This window comes from Monodelphis domestica, chromosome 8, assembly GCF_027887165.1.
Source record: "Monodelphis domestica isolate mMonDom1 chromosome 8, mMonDom1.pri, whole genome shotgun sequence".
NCBI classification, from domain to species: Eukaryota; Metazoa; Chordata; class Mammalia; order Didelphimorphia; family Didelphidae; genus Monodelphis; species Monodelphis domestica.
Window position 1 is genome coordinate 61,626,069 of NC_077234.1, and position 16,736 is coordinate 61,642,804.

At 37.5% G+C, this 16,736-nt stretch overlaps 1 protein-coding gene across 1 annotated transcript in view; it reads left to right on the plus strand.

The window, feature by feature from the left end:
* IRS1 (insulin receptor substrate 1) overlaps positions 1–9,431 on the plus strand; it is a 78,608-nt gene extending 69,177 nt beyond the window's left edge. Inside the window, exon 3 of the mRNA XM_001373835.4 lies at positions 4,496–9,431. The gene's annotated coding sequence lies outside the window, so the exon portion shown is untranslated. The remainder of the gene's footprint in view (positions 1–4,495) is intronic.
* Positions 9,432–16,736: the final 7,305 nt, after the last annotated feature.

The window sequence follows — 16,736 nt, forward strand, 5'->3', positions numbered from 1 at the left end:
CAGGAAATGTGGTATTTCTGGCAGTGTTACAGTATAAGCTGAACAACTTTAGTACTCTTTACCTCTATCCTCAGTAAAACAGGAATTACTAATAATGCTTTCCACAGATGTGTGCTGCTGTCTCACACATTGCTAAACAAATTGTTGGTAGATTTCAGGGGGTGTAAACACACCCTTAAATAAGTGGTTTTAAGCTAAATCTGGATTACTTTGATGGCGTTTATTGTACAGGTTTTGAAATCATAAAACATAGTAGCTGCTTTCATGATAAAAAATAATCCAGTACAATGAAACAGCTTGAAAAGTGGCAAAAATCTCATTCTTTTTCTTTTAGGGAAAAAAATAAATGTTTTCATTTTTTTATATTTTATTTTCCAGTTACATTCTCCATGGCCTCTGCCAACAATGAAATGTCCCTCTTGTAAAAGAACAGTATTTACTCAAAACAAACCAAGACATGGACCATGTCTAAAGTCAAGTGTCTTGTCCTATACCAAGAGCCCACCACCTCTCTGTCAAAAAGAGAGAGATATAGGTTTCACTGAATCCCTTCTCAATTGCCCTTGCATTGATCAGAGTTCTAATAACTTCTCTGTTATATTTTTTAACTCTGCAACAGTTCATAAAAGTCTCCTTGTGACTTTTCTAGTAATTTTTTCCCAGAAAATTGAGACTGAGTCATAGCAATGCATTTATGTGCCTGGGTTTCCCATAGTCCAATATTGATCATTTTCTTTGTTTCTTCTTTTCCACTCTGATTAATGTTAGAGTTGAAACCTCAATTGTTTAATGTACATTTCCATTACTTTTAGTGATTTGGAACATTTTTTATATACTTGTCAATAGTTTGCATTTATTCTTTGAAAAATTGTCCATTAATATTCTTTGACCCCTTTCTATTAAAAATGGCTCTATGGTATCAGCTTTTGATATATCTTGAATATCAGATCTTTATCAGAGAAATTTTCTAGAAAGATAGTTTCCTATAACTGACAGCTTCATTTTATTCTAGTTAAATTGATTTTATTCTTACAAAAGCTTTTACATTTTACATAATCAAAATTGTCTATTTTGATCTCCTCTATTCAAGTCTCATACTCCTCTCTCTCCCCCATCTTGCCCTTTATCATCTGAAAAATGGCTTCAGTGGTTATCATCCAGTAAAATGTGAATTTCTACCATATGTGGTAATGTAATAATTTGTAAGTCTCAAAGACTTATTTCAAAAGGACCGATCCTTTCTTGAGTGTAGATGCATTTGTGAATTCCCAAAGCATTTTCATTTCATCTCTGTTAATGTTATTGATAAATTAATATTATAGTACTAGAAGAATCAATAGGAGGGTATGTAGGATAATGTTTTAGGGACACGGCAGTATCATTAAGTAATTTCCCACCACAAAACCCTCTGGCTGTTGGGGGTATCATGTTACTCTGCTCACAAGTTATCACAGGATGATATAAATCATAAGAGTTAATCCCAGGAATGGCAAATATTAGAAGGGGAATATTCATGGTCTTTTTTCCCAAGGAAAAGTCTCATATCTTACTGTGCTCAATAATTTGGGCCTGCCACGTAAGCTTATCATAGTTTTTTCTCTATATATTTTTAGATAGTATTTCTTAATCACAGAAATGTCTGAAGGCATCTTGCTTCTTAACTCAATTTTGGGCATGTGTGAGTGTGGATAAAAAAAAAGTATGTGTGCTTGTATATATATAAATATAAATAGGCATATTTATAGATGTATATGTATGGATACAAAAAAGTAAATTAATAAACATCCTGCAACTCTAATATCAAATGGTTATTTTTCCAATAAAGGAATCACCTAGAAGATCAAAGATTTATTCCAACCATGATGGCAAAGGTCAAAACACTGGGGATTGAATTTACCTTGTATGTACTTGCCCAAGAATTTTACTTGAATTGGGTTTAATTTAAATTTAAATTCTAGTAATAGCCCATTGGGAACCAGATCTGTTGAAACCCCACTTATTGGTGAGCATGGATCATCAGGGCCTTCCAATGAACGTCAGTTAGAATGCTTTGGGAAATACTAGATTTGGCATTTTTCAGGTATAGGTAGGGACCTCTCAGAGCCAGGAGATTCCCTCTGCTCTCCCTTGTCTTTAACTGACCAGCCAGAAATGACTGAGGCTGTACTGAAATTAACCACCCAGGCTGTACTGAAATTAATTCAGAGCCATCGATTTCAACACATACAGTGAAGCTCCCCTCCCCAATGGCCCCCCACTCTCATCTCTGTGCAGGCGGCGCAGGTTCCAGCTTGTGCTTCTACCCGCCTAACTGGGTACAGTTTGTTCCTCTGCAGAGCTATTCATTCAGCCCTTTTGGAAGAGAGCCAGATATGAAATGAAAAGCAAACCCTGCGCCCTTCACTCTTTCCCTGTTTAAATTAGGCAATTTCTTTGTTTGTCACCAGTCCTGTAATAAAGTATGGCATTACCGTCTAATTTTAGGCCCCGAGCTCCAAAGCTCTGGTAAGTAAGCCGAGTGGAGGTATTCCGGGAGGAACATTCCAGGCGGCTGCTAGAGGGGTTCAGGAGAAAGTTGAAAGTAAATAAGAGATCTGTGAGATAATTCTCCAGGGAGTTTCCCAGCATACCACACATCATTTGCAGAGATAGGCTTCCCTTTCACTTGAAGGACCACACAAAGTAAATTCTGTTCCTTGGCAATTAATGGGCACAAGACAGGAGCCCTTTTTAATTTTGTTACCTTAGTGTCTCTATGGTAAGTCTTTATTTGCAAGTAAGGAAAAATAGACTGCCTATCTTTTAGTAGCAGGGTTCATATGTCAAAATATATAGAACTGTTCCCATATATATAAATATATAAAATGTACACATACATTTAAAATTTCTACACATAAATATATAAATTTTAGATATAAATTATGAAATTTATAAATTATCTAAATAAATGAAACACTATAATCTTAGTTTCATGAGTTTGAATTTACCTGAAAGTTGCAGTGTAAATATCAGTAAAAAATCCCCTTCAGAAAGGAGATGGGGCAAGAAGGGGGAGCAGGGGCAATTTGATTACTTCTTCATTACCTTGTTTTCCTAGCTTAGCCCTAGCTATAGGGATCTTACATCTTCTTTTATAGACTTGGGGTGGTTGACTATTAAGAGCATTTTTTAAAAACGAGGGACTTAGGTTGTTATAAAAGGCATCTGTCTCACCATCATTAGGCATAAAGGGGATTCTTTTTTTTTTAAGCCCTTACCTTCTATCTTGGAATCAATACTGGGTATTGGTTCCAAGGCAGAAGAGTGGTAAGGGCTAGGCAATGGGGGTTAAGTGACTTGCCCAGGGTCACCTAGCTAGGAAGTGTCTGAGGCCAAATTTGAACCCAGGTCCTCCCGTCTCTAGGCTTGGCTCTCCATCCACTGAGCTACCCAGCTGCCCCCTAAAGGGGATTCTTTTTGTAAGTATTGCCTTTTTGAGTCAGAGGTATGGTAATACAGGGAAAAGAACAGATGTCTGGGGGTCAGAGGACACCTGCCTTGAAAATGACCACTTGTGTGATTTTGAGATGCCTTTCCTTGTTTTCCTCTTGTAAAATTAATGATCTCTAGGGTCCTTTTCCATCTCTAAATCCTCTGATTTCTTACCTTCTTGAAGGGCTTGGGTGGAATTGTAAGATTAAAATTAATATCCAAGAACTCCAAGTATTATATTTTATAATATTTTATAATTTTATAAATATATATTATATATATTATATTTTATATTTTTATAATAATATATTAATAATCACTTGAAGTAAAAGAAATAAAAGACAAAAAGAGTGGGGTGGGGTTACACACAAAATTTATCTCCAAAATGTAAGGACATAACATGAGAATAAAAGTGGGATGATGGGAATTGGAATCCTGGGGAGCAGATTCTAATTATAAAAAATGGAGAGAGGGATAGAATTTTGAACTGAAAATAAAACCTTAAAAACCCAAATAAGATAAATCCTATGATAACTTCATTGAACTGTGCCCTTGAATCTAAGTGTGATGACCTTCCTTTTTAGCTATTTATTATTAAACTAAACATGTCTTCCTTAATCTCTCTCCCCATCTTTTTTTTAAACTCTTATCCTTCTGTCTTAAAATCAATACTACATATAGTTTTCCAGGACTTCTCTCATTTTCTTGATCTCTTAAAAATTATATAGGTTTGTTTGCCTGTTGTAGACTTGCCAGCTCTAGATTATGATTGTTTGCTACAGATTCTTAAATTTTATTTCTCATATTTTAGCAAATTTTTTTTATATTTTAGTAAGTTATTTCTTACATTTTAGTATAAGTGAAAGCCCCCAGGCTTTCTTTAGATATTTAGGACAGCGTTTGTTATGTCTGGCACCCTTGATTGTTCTTACGTGGCCTTCTTCACATCCTAGAATAATCATTATCCTCAGCAAAAAAACACCCGTGATCATAACTTTCTTCTTTTTTTTTTCTTCCCTTGCAGAATGATGACCTACACAACCTCAGCAAATCCTTCTTAACTCATGGGTATTCAGACGCCAAGTGTTTCATGTCTCACAACTAGGACCTCACATCCTCCTCCTCCTCCTCCTTCTCCTCCTCCTCGGTACGATACACCCAGTTTAGTTTGTTTACTTAACACAAACCTCAGGAGTCCGTTGACTGAACTGCACATTCTCTGTTGTGCCAAGCAGAAAAGCACTGTGACATCAGGACGAGCTTCATCGGCGACCGCAAGGACTTAGCTGGCCACAAGGAACTGATGTGCCCACCACTATGTCATATGAGACTGGGTTTACTCTTAGCACATTTACACAGTACGCTAAATTTCATTTGCTGCTGAAAAACCTGTATGACAGATCATCATTGTAAATTATTACATACCAAACTGTTAATGTTGGTTGGAGAGTATTAAATATTTAACATAGGTTTTGATTTATATATGTAATTTTTTAATTAAAATGTAACTTTTTTTTCCTACAGCACATCTTTTTTTGGGGGGTGTGGAACTGAGGTACATTATGTTCTGTTGTAAACAGAGTGGGGGAACTGCTTAAAACAAGGCTAATGAGAATAGAGTAGGGTACTATTCTTGTTTGAAGATTGTAATTCAGAAAATAATATAATATTATTCCTAGGTCCGCAGATGACCCTCGATTGTACAGCTATACTTACTGATAATATCTCTTGTAACATAAACCTGATGTTGATCTGAGTTCCTTACAATGAAATCATAATTTTATACTTCTCTTATAAGACAGTAGTAGGCCGTGTTAACTAAACTGAAGACAAATTTTCTATACCTGCTCTTTGCAGCCATCAGCTTAGAACTTGGCTAGTGAACAGAAACAAAAATAGGACAAAAAAGAAATCAAAGTCTTCCATTGTATATATTGTACAAAAAAAAGAAAAGAAAAGAAAAAAGAAGATGAAAAAAGAAACATGGGTGATCCCTTTAAATCCAAATCTCTCCTTGGAATGAACAATGTGGGTGTTTGTAAATTCTGGAAATCTCTTTCTATGCGTAATAAACTAGATGCTGTTTATCTTTTTTTTTCCTTTCCCCCTTCTAGAAGCTATCTCCATTCTCACAGATTTTTCCTCTGTGCTTACATTCAAATATTTCATTTCCCATGTTGTCTTGAGAATGGCAGCAGGACAAGTGAGTGCTTGCTAAACGAAATTAAAATTCCAGAAGGTGTATTATGATAGCTAGGACATCTCACTCGACTAAAGACCTTTATCTCATGTTTCCTGAGACCTTTCAGTGTAAAGCTTTTAAAAGAATGTAATTAGACTATTTTACTTAAAGGGCACTAACTGTCCTGTTAGTGATTATTTAAAATAAAATATGAGTAAACCAGGAATACTTAAAAAAATACCAATATGCCGGTGAAGCAGTCCCAAATCCTGGGAATTTTTTGTGTGTGATCAAAGATATGGCAAAGAATCTACCTTTAAAGTAAGAGGCCTGATTACAGATTTTTATATTTTATCTGGTGAACTTTCTAATGCTTTAATGCTCCTCCTGAAGTCAACAGTTCTGTATCTGGGGTCCCCAACTTTTTTTGTGGGGATGAGCTATTTTTTATTTCCTTAAAACTTGAAATCACTAGAGAGAAGAGCAAAATAGTGGCCATTGTCCAGCCATCAACTAGTTGGGGACTCATGCGCTACTCTTCTAAAGAGGGATGGTGATGGAGAAAAGAGATAAATATCTTCTCATGCCCCACAAAGCCAGTGTGAATGTTCAATCAACTGGTTGGCATGGATCTCACAGGTATGTCGTTCTCTGATTCATCATCACCAATCCCAATACTGGTCATGTTTAACACTGGCTGAAATGACTAGGCCTAGAGTTATAAACAACAATTTAAATATTTTTAAAGACCTTACTCAATCTGATTACTCTTTGTAGAAATTCTCTCCTTTAATTTTGAAAAACCTGCCATGAGAGACTTCTTTTTTTTATAAAAAATAGACTCCCATAATTGAGCTGACTTTCATTATTCAACTGTTTTGACTCATCTTTTAATAGTATAGAGAACAAAAGCAAGATTTCCTGTTCTTTTCCATTAAGAACTCAAGTAGTTATAGGAAAATCAATGAACTGAGTCAGCATCAACTGTTTTCCTATAAAGCCAGTTATTTTTCCTTCAACTCAAGAAACTTAACTTTTTCATACATATATCACCTTAGGCGCCTCTCTTTGTGTAATTGACACAGCATCTTTTGGCTGAGCATCCAATGGAACATTACATCTTGGAAAAGAGATCTCCTCTCTCCCCCAGCTCTTATGCCTTTGGTTTGTTAATGGGTTAAAGAATTAAACGACAATAACGTTTCCCAATTTTCTGAACCTTAGTTTGGTGAAGGCAAAGGAGTGGGTTATGTCACTTATGTAAAAATTGAAAGAGAGATGGGTGTTCAAGGAAGAGACCTCTGTCCCAATTGCATGCAAGTGCCATTTTGAATACTTGTCACTTGTCAGCTGCTTGATTCTTGATTAGGCTCAAGTAAAACCCAGGTCACTGGCTCCTATCTATTTTAAAGTCAAAGAAAAATCAGAGATTTGAATTTAAGAAGCAAAAAGAAAGGATTTTTAATGATCTTTAGTCTGCAAAATATTTCCTCTTTACTAACACCACCTGTAGCCTTTTGTATCATTTTTTTCCCCTTTAGGCTTAACCACAGACTGTTAAGATTATTAGAAGTATCAAATATGTTTCCTACCTAAAATGATACTATCGTTCATTTTTTAAAAATGGTTTTAGAGCCTGCCTGAAATGAAGTGATTTTTACTGATGAGCCACCTGACAGTAAGGATAAGTCAAAAGTTATTTTACATATCTGACTATTTCTTGATACTTAACTATGGGTCAAGGACCTTTTGACTGGCCCCGTTGATATCTTTTTGTCTGTTTTATTTTTTTCACAACTTTATGATTTGAATTGTTCTTTTGAAGTTGAGTTTTTGAACCTTAGCATAGAACTTTACATTTAATCCCCATTAAATTTTATTTTACTAGATCTATGTTGATTTTAGTATACATTGATTTAAAATTCTCTTAACGGGAAAACACATAAAACATTTCTTTTCCCCCAGTGTTTAATCTATTGTAACATTTTGTGAAGTACTAAAGAGCCTCTTCAATTTTTTTCTTTTACTAAAGCTATCTTTTTGTCATCGTGTCCTAACTATAATGTACCTTATTTAATTGGAGAGAAAATATTTACACAGGTGAAAAATGTTCACCTTCTACAGTCTCAGTGAAAGGTGAGAAAATACCATGTAGAGAGTGGCTATTCATGGTCCTCATGACAGGAGTCAGTCATTTTGCATTTGTTGTGAGGATAAAATGGAATTATATGTGTAAAGCACTTTTCAAACCTGAAAGCACTATATATTGTTAGCTATCAAATGATAAGATCCTGGAGCCCAAGACTCCATGGGAATTATGACCATGATCTTGGATAGAAAAGTCTGTTGGGATGGCATGTAAAAAAATGGACTCTGGCCCAAGTGACCTCCCGGCAAGAAAAAGGAGGGGAGTGCTTCGAGAATACAATAAATATCCGGCCAAGGTGACATTACTCTTTTGTAGACTGCTCTCAAACCCAAGAGGAGAGTGGCCGCCATTTTGGGGTGTGTGGTAGCTCTGCATTGTCCTTGTGCCAATGAGATAGTACCAGCCAGGGAGGAATGTAGTCCGTGAACCAGAGAGCTAGTGGCACATATTTGCTACCCCTGCTACTTCCCCTTCTGTACCAAACAGGAGTATTGTCATTGCCCGCCAAGCCAGTGGTATTTTCCCTAACTCATGGATGTAGAAAACAGCATGATATAATGGCACTTGCCATTCTCATGTCTCAATCTCAGACATCCCTCCTCTGAGACTTTTAAGTTAGAGTCTCAAGGTTATGACCTGCCTTAGGGAGAGGGAGTTCTCACACCAGGAGATCCTATACCAATAAAATCATTTGTATGGATAAAAAAAAGTCATCTGCTGATAAAGCAACATCCAGAGTGCTGTGGAAGATACAAAACAAACATACTCAAGTCCCTATCATTTAAGAAGTTTCTACTACTACAGAACTGGCAATCTAATTTTTTTTTTTGAAAAAAATTAAGATTCCACACTCCAGGGGGAATGTGTATTCATGTGCATGCATGTGTGTGTGTGTGTGTGTGAGCGTGTGTGTGTATGTGCGTGTGATTCTGGAAGGCACAAGCATCGTCTTGTCCAAAGTTACTGACCTGGCATCTATGATGTGGAATTAACAATCAATCCAGATGTCTCTTACAGTCATTTCCCAAGGGTTAAGCATCCTCCCAGTGAAAGCATCAGATCGTTCAAAATAGGAAAATCAGTCTACACTTGTAGATAACGTTAGACAAATCCGTCTTCACCTGTATAGACAAACAACTTGTAGTGTAGCCGTTTTTAGTAATTTATGGTAGGCGCAGACCCTGTTTCCTCAGTACAACGCTACTTGAAGGCACAATTCTTTCTCACGCCTCAGGGACTGCCTTTAGAATGGGAAGAATAAAAAACATCCATGTTTTCACTGAAAATGTTTGTACAGTCCGATTCATCCGCTTACGAAGGTGCTGCCCATGGTGCTACTTCACTTGTGTACAAAAAGAGACCAAGGCATGGTCTGTATTGCTACCAAAACATTCTCTTGTATAGATGTGTATTGCAAAATGTATTGTGTGTGTGTGTGTATATATCTATCTATCTATGTCATGGGTACCAGGCCAGTTGTATATTTCCATTTAGAAGTGTTTCACTTTTCAAGTTTTGGTAGTGCTCTGATTTTAAGATTTTTTTTCTTGATTTTAGTCTCAAAGATTCTGTCTGGTACTTAGAGCTGTAGTGTCTTCATCCCTGATTAAAGAAAACTGTGGAAATGAATTCACTGATGTTAATTAATGTTAGTGATCCTCAGTGTCTTTGGTAAAAGAGTACAAGATCAAAAACTACTAGTCAAGCCAAACATCTCTGAAGAGGATTGAGTAGATTTGAAGCCACTAACATAATTGAGTTCACCCTGCCTTGCCCGCAAGCTCCCAGAGTGACTTTATAACCTCTAAAACCTATGAGGATTATTTTAGCTGGAAAGGGCATCCCGTCGAGACATGCACCTTAAATTTCTGTACTCCTAGAAATGACATATGTACTACATAGTGAGTACTAGAGTTTTTGTTTTTTTAATATAAACTGCTTGTTTCCATCATAGAATCCAATTCAACCCAATAAGCTTTTATGCTAGTTGTAAGCTAGTTGTAAGATCTCTTTTCTGGAGATTCCATGGAAGCAGCCTAAATATGTATCCCACCTTTATAGTTATTAAGTCAAAGTTTGTTAATTTGTCTTAATTTGGCAGTGAAAAGCCCGTTATAGAATATTTTGAAAGAAATCATGTTATTTCTTTCAAGTGTTATGCTATCAGGGGACCTGAAGCTAAGTTCTAAGTCTTAGTGAATCTTTTAAGGGCTTTAAATAAGAATCAATTATAATTAGCATACTCATTATTTAGCAATAGCATTCAAAGTGACTCTATGAGTGCTTAAATCATTTGTTGCCCTTAATTGTTAAGGAGATTTTTCTTTCCTTCTTTGCAATATCTTTGCTTAGTATTTGGCATGAATTTAAGGTCTGATTTATAGAATATATTTTTTAATGTTTTTATTCATTCCAAATCCATATAATAAACTTAAACTATAGCTAATAAAATGTTGCCAACATTTTTGGATGAATAGGACTATTTTTTAATCAGGACATATTTTTAAAAGTGTCGATTGGTATCAAGGAGTTCATAGGATGACCAATTTAGAACTGGAAGAAACCCTACAGTTCATCATCACCCTCATGATACAGGCAAGGCATCTGAGGTTCAAAATGGTTAAGTGACCATAGTTACACGAGTGTCCAAGCCATATTGAAACTGAGGCCCTTGGAGTCTGAAGGCAACCCAACCCCCCTTTTACACCACCACACTGATTCCCAGAAACCAATTTGTGCTCTGAAAAAATATGGTATTCCCCTCACCTCCCGAAAGCCCATCTCATAAACTTCATTTTTTAAACCTTTTTTCCCTACTAAAAAAAAAAAGCCAAACCTATAAATACCAAATTATAGGACCGAACTAAAGAGATTTTCCCATAATTATTGTCATTCTTCATTTTTGTTTTGAGTCAATTCACCTATGCTAAAAACAATTTTCTAGTTTCTGAAGGTCTCCCTCCCCCCCCACTTTAAACCCTTGCCTTTCATCCTTAGAATGAAAAGTATGGGTTCCAAGGCAGAAGAGCACCAAGAACTAGGCAATGGGGCAGGGTTAAATAATTTACCTGGGGTCACACAGCTGTGAAGTGTCTGAGGTCACATTTGAACCCAACACCTCTGGTCTCCAGGCCTAGTTCTCTAACTGACCTTCCCACCCCTCACCCATTTTTGAATTTTTCTGAATATTTCTGACATTTCTGAAAAGGCGCATTTTCTACATATTTCTGAATAAGCGCATTTCCTTGCAGCATTGGGAATGAAATGCTCTCTAGCCCAAAGTGAGGAAGATAAATTTCAGGTTCAGCTGTAAATCTTCTCTTCCACCCAACCCCTTTTTTTACTAGCCCCTGATAATGAAGAGTCCTTCATCATGATTTTGAACTCTCAGAACCTCAACCTTCTATTTCTCGTTTTTTTTAATGAGATCTCTTATGAGCTGGAGCATCTTCCCCTTTGTCCTTCTTACTCCCACCCAAACTACCATACTTCTTAGGAGGTGAAAGAGGAGCAAGACCTCATTGGCGTAGTCAATGGTGAAAAGACTACTTGGGATTGATAAGTGAATCAGCACCCATAAATCTATAATTAGATCAATACAGGTCAGCCAATAACCATTTATTAAGCAATCCCCAAGTGCAAGGCACTGCACTGGGGATTTGAAGATAAGAACTCAGCCCCTGCCCTCAAGGAGCTCACATGCTAATGGGCACAAAATGGAAGGACTACACATATAAGATTGTACATGAAAGGTAATTTTAGAGGGAAGCAGAGGGACCAGAAAGACTCGCAGAAGGTGGGATTTACATTGAGGAACCAAAGAAGCAGGGGAGGAGAAACTTGTGTTCTCCAGGAAAAGTTTGGGGAAATCTCATAGAAAGGCAGTCAGGAAATGAGTGACTTGTATGAAGAACAGCCAGGAGAATATATCCATCATCTAAGAGTGGGGATTGGGAATAAGGACTGGAAAGGTAGAAAAGTACTGGCTTGTGCAAGGCTTTCCATTGCATTTTATATTTTATTTTAGGGGTTATGGGAACCCCTGGAGATTATCAGTAGTGTTAGGCACATCACCAGTTTAGGAAGACACCTGGTACCAGAGTGGACAATGGATTGGCATGGGGAAAGCCCTGAGACAGACCAACCAATAGGCTATTGCCATAGTCTTAAGTGTAAGGTGGTAGCAGCCTGCACCAGTTATGGCCACATGAATGGAGAGGGGCACTTAAAGGAGAGATGTTTGGAAGTGTGTAAGTGGAGTTTTGAACCCTTGGATTTCATCCCCCAGAAGTCCTTCAGTATTTCCCAGAATTCCTCTCCTCTCTCCACCTCAGCAATGAGGAGAAGAATTCTGGGAAATACCGAAGGACTTAGGACTTCTAGGGGATGAAGTCCAAGGGTTTCAAATTCCACTTGTACATTAGGTAGAAATAGCAAGACTCAGTAACATACTGGATATGTAGAGTTAGGGAAACTAGACCACTATCAAGGATGACACTGAAGTTTGTGGGTCTGGGTGACAGGTTCACCCCTTTAATCCCAAAGTGCCTTTAGCACTGAACTTCTTGAGAGACAGTTCAGTATCCAGTGTCAAAGTTTAGTATCAAGAGCCTGCTGTATGCAGTGTACTGAGATATAAAGACAAAACAACAGTCCCAAACCTCAGAGTTTATAGATTATAACCCAAAGAAGAAAGTGTTGGGTACAAAGAGGGTACCAATCTTGCAATGTATGTGTAGAGGAAGCAAAGTCCACTTCTGGCTGGTGGCTCATCATAGGAGGCTTTTTGGTCTTTAAGTGAGTTCTAAGGATGGTTGAGATTTCAACTGGAAGAGATAAAGGGGTAGGGATGGAGGAGGTATACAGGTGTAAGGATTACTCTAAACCATGCAAAATGAAGACATCCTGGAAGGATATCTACATTAAAGAGGCAAAATGAGAGGGGAAAAGCCAGACAGTGATTTTAGAGTTAGGAGAAGACTCCAAAGATTGTTGTAATGAGAAGAGGCAAAGAAAAGGAAATTTTAAGGAGGAGGTTTGTTTACCAAAAGTGTCAAATCCTGCACAAAGGTCAAAAAGGATGAGAATGAAGAAAAGGCTCAAAATAATCAGTGTAAGAACAAACACTTTAATGTTTTAGGCCAAAGATCATTGCAAAAACTGGATAAATAACAAATAAAAGGCCAAATAATTAAAAATAAATTAGAAAAAAAACACTACACAATTAAAAAAAAAGAAAAGAAACAAGTAAATGCCACAAAAGGAATCTAGGAAAAGGGCCAAAATAGATTTCATTCAGGGTATGTTTTTGGGTTCCATTGATTGAACCAAAATGGCTGTAGAGAAATTCATGGTGGGTCTAAGAAGGCTGCAACATATTACATGCCCACTGGAGATGGGCACAGAAGAAGCCAGGTATAAAGGTGACAAAGATATACCTGACTAGGAAAGAAGGTAGACTTCTCCCATTAACAGCAGGAATAAATGGGGGAAATACCAATGCTACACCGGTTTTCAAGAAATATTCTGAGGTCTACAGGAAAGCTTCCTGCATTGGTCCTCTGGAGCATCTGTAAGAGAACATGCACAGTAATCAGACAAGACAGGAAGGTGTCAACAGTGTTTATAGAGAGCTAGTTCTGCTACTTTGTAGGGAGGGAATATCCCCATTGAGGAGATCTGGAACTCTTGAGGTATTATAGGAAGTATTACTATATAAAACTCATGAGAAGTTTGGGAGAGAATTCCAAATGGCATTGGGACCATATGCCATCCCACTATGTTTATTAAAAATGGCGGTAGGTAGGAAGAGGATCCTTTGTACAGAGAGTTTATATACTCAAATGAATCAAGTTCAACTTGACAAATACCTTGGAACCAATACTTGGACAAATACCTTAAAACCAAAGCATTCTTTGGTTTTAAGCAGAATTTGGTAAAATGTAGGTTTGAGAAACCTTCAAAATTTTAGTTTCTGAAATGGGTAGAGAGGAAAGGCCTCATTATATAATAGTGCCATCTGGAAAATGGCTTAGGATTCCTAGGGTTCAAAAGGCAATTTTACAGTAAGATATTAATGTATAAATGTTCCATTGTGTACTTCTACCAGAAAACCAGAAATTGGTGCTTGAAATTTTGAATAACCCCTTCTTTAGTTGTTTTATTTTGTTTTCACAGTATACTGTATATTGGTTCTAAGACAGAAGAGCGGTAAAGGCTAAGCAATGGGGGTTAAGTGACTTACCCAGGGTCACATAGCTAGGAATTGTCTGAGGTTAGATTTGAACCTAGGACCTCCCATCTCTGGGCCTGGTTCTCAATCCATTGAGCCACATAGCTGCCCCCTGTCCCTTAGTTTAGGCTAGTTGCCATCTGTAACTGTTGATGTATTTAAAACTTGTGTAATCTTTTGGAAACAGAGTCAAAGGAATATTTTATCTTGATGTTTGGCTGTTAAACTGTGGTCTGACACTTGGATAAATGCAACCTCTTATTATTTCCTTGTGGAAAAGAATAAAAAAAAATTAAAATCCAGGGTAGAGGGCAGCTAGGAACTGCAGTGGATTGAGAGCCAGGCCTAGAGACTGGAAGTCCTGGTTCAAATCTGGCCTCAGACACTTCCCAGCTATGTGACCCTGGGCAAGTCCCCATCGCCTAGCCTTTACCACTCTTCTGCCTTGGAACCAATACACAGTTTTGATTCTAAGACAGAAGGTGAGAGTTTAAAAAAATTCCAAGTAGGGATATCAGTTTGAAATGCTAGACTTTATCTAAAATGTTTATCTCTTGATTAAGTATTAAGCCTTTATCCCATTTTATATCTTCATCACCTCCCACTCCTGCTATTTAACAGGATTACATCCTTCATATGTGAAAGTAGGAACGTGGTTTCCTTTTCCTAGTTACATTTTTAGAAGGGAAGGACTGGCCAAACTTTTCCTTTCCTGAATGGACCAGTGAGCTTATTCAGCAACATTTGACAGTTGGGGATGTATCTCATGGTTTTTACAAAATAGTTCACAAGAACATCATTTAAGATCTGGGATGGGTCCTTTAAAATAATTCTTACTTTCTATCTTAGTAACAACTCTAAGACAGAAGGGCAAGGGCTAGGCAATGGGGGTTAAGTGATTTGCCCAGAGTCTCACAGCTAGGAAATATGAGACCACATTTGAACCCAGGACCTCCTGACTCTCAATCCACTAAATCACCTAGCTGTCTCCTATCAGCTAATTAGGTGAATAGACATCCTGAAGCAATTTAACTCAATTAAAGAAGGATTTATTGCAACTTAGAGGCAGTGTGATATAGTGCAAGGAGTGATGACCTTGGAATCAAGAAGACCTGGGTTCAGGTTCTGTCTCTGACAGGCTAGCTGTGTGTGGCCATGGGTAAATCATTTATCCTTTCATGATCACAGACAACTCAACAGATGATCAATTGTAATTCTCCACTGACAGTTCCAAATGCTGATGAGATCATGGGTGTATACTTCAGTTCCACACTCTCCTCTTTCCTGCCAAAAAAAAGTGGAAGGTACTATCAGTATTAGAATTTGGCTCCCCACCTTAATTTTTAAAAGGCAACTTAGGGAGCTCATGTGGGTGGCTCAGTGGATAGAGCACAAGGGCTGGAGTTGGGAAGACCTGGGTTCAAATAAGGCCTCAGACACTTTCTAGCTAGGTAAATCTGGGCACGTCACTTAATTCCATTTGTCTAAAAAAATAAAATTAATTCCAGTGTCTTGTGAGGACTCCAAATTAAGAACCTTCCACTCTCAGTGCCATTGCTGAATGCTGTCTAGTCTCAGAAGGTTACCTGAGGATCTTGAGAAGTTAATTGGCTTATCCTATATCACGACCTGCATGTTAGAGGCAGGACTTGGACTCCAGTCTTCTCCAATGCCAAGAATGGTTCTATTAACTACACTAAAAGCTTTTTATTCATCCAAATGCTTTTTTAACATTTTATTCTTTTAAAACAAACTTTTCCTTTTAGTATATTCCCATAGAAAATACCCTACTGTTTGTCTTTTTATATTAAATCCATAATCAATCAGTAAACACTATTAAGTTCCTATTGTGTGGCAGACACTGTGCTAAGTGCTTGGGATACAAAGAGGCAAAAGATGGTCTCTGTCTTTCTATTTTATGTTTAAGTCCAAAATGAATAATTAATAATAATACTAAAAATACCAAGCCCTTTAACTTTGAGGTACAGTTGAAGTTGAAAGGGTACCGGGTCAGGAATCAGAAATCCTAGATTCTAATGTTGGCTCTACCAGATATACAACTGCGTAAATGTCTTTGCCTCTCTGATCCTTAGGTTCCTCTATAAAGTGGAAACATTGGGCCAAACAGCCCCATCTAGCCTTGATATTCTATGACCTGCAAGTTAAGTCCATCCTGTTTTATTCTTATATATATTGGCCTCTGGAACTCTTGCCACCACAGGACACAGAGACAGAGGAAGGACTGAGAAGGCACTTCCCAAAGACACCCTTTCTTCTAACCTTATTCCCTAAAGTAACTTCTGGCAGCATCTGAAAATATATTCTAGGGGGCAGCTGGGTGGGTCAGTGGATTGAGAGTCAGGCCTAGAGATGGGAGGTCCTAGGTTCAAATCTGGCCTCAGATACTTCCCAGCTGTGTGACCCTGGGCAAGTCACTTGACCCCCATTGCCTAGCCCTTACCACTCTTCTGCCTTGGAGCCAATACACAGTATTTGTGTATTGGTTTTTTTAAGGTAAGGGTTTTTTTTTTTTAAAGAAAGAAAATATACTCTATGAGAAGATTTATGAAGACAAGTTGTTGTTTCCTTGGCAGAGCCTGGAAGATGCCTTCCATCCTGTCATCTTATTTCCCTTACAATTTCATTTCTTTGCCTTTTGGGGGGTATTAAATTTTTTCTCATTCCTTCATCTTCAGAGGAGG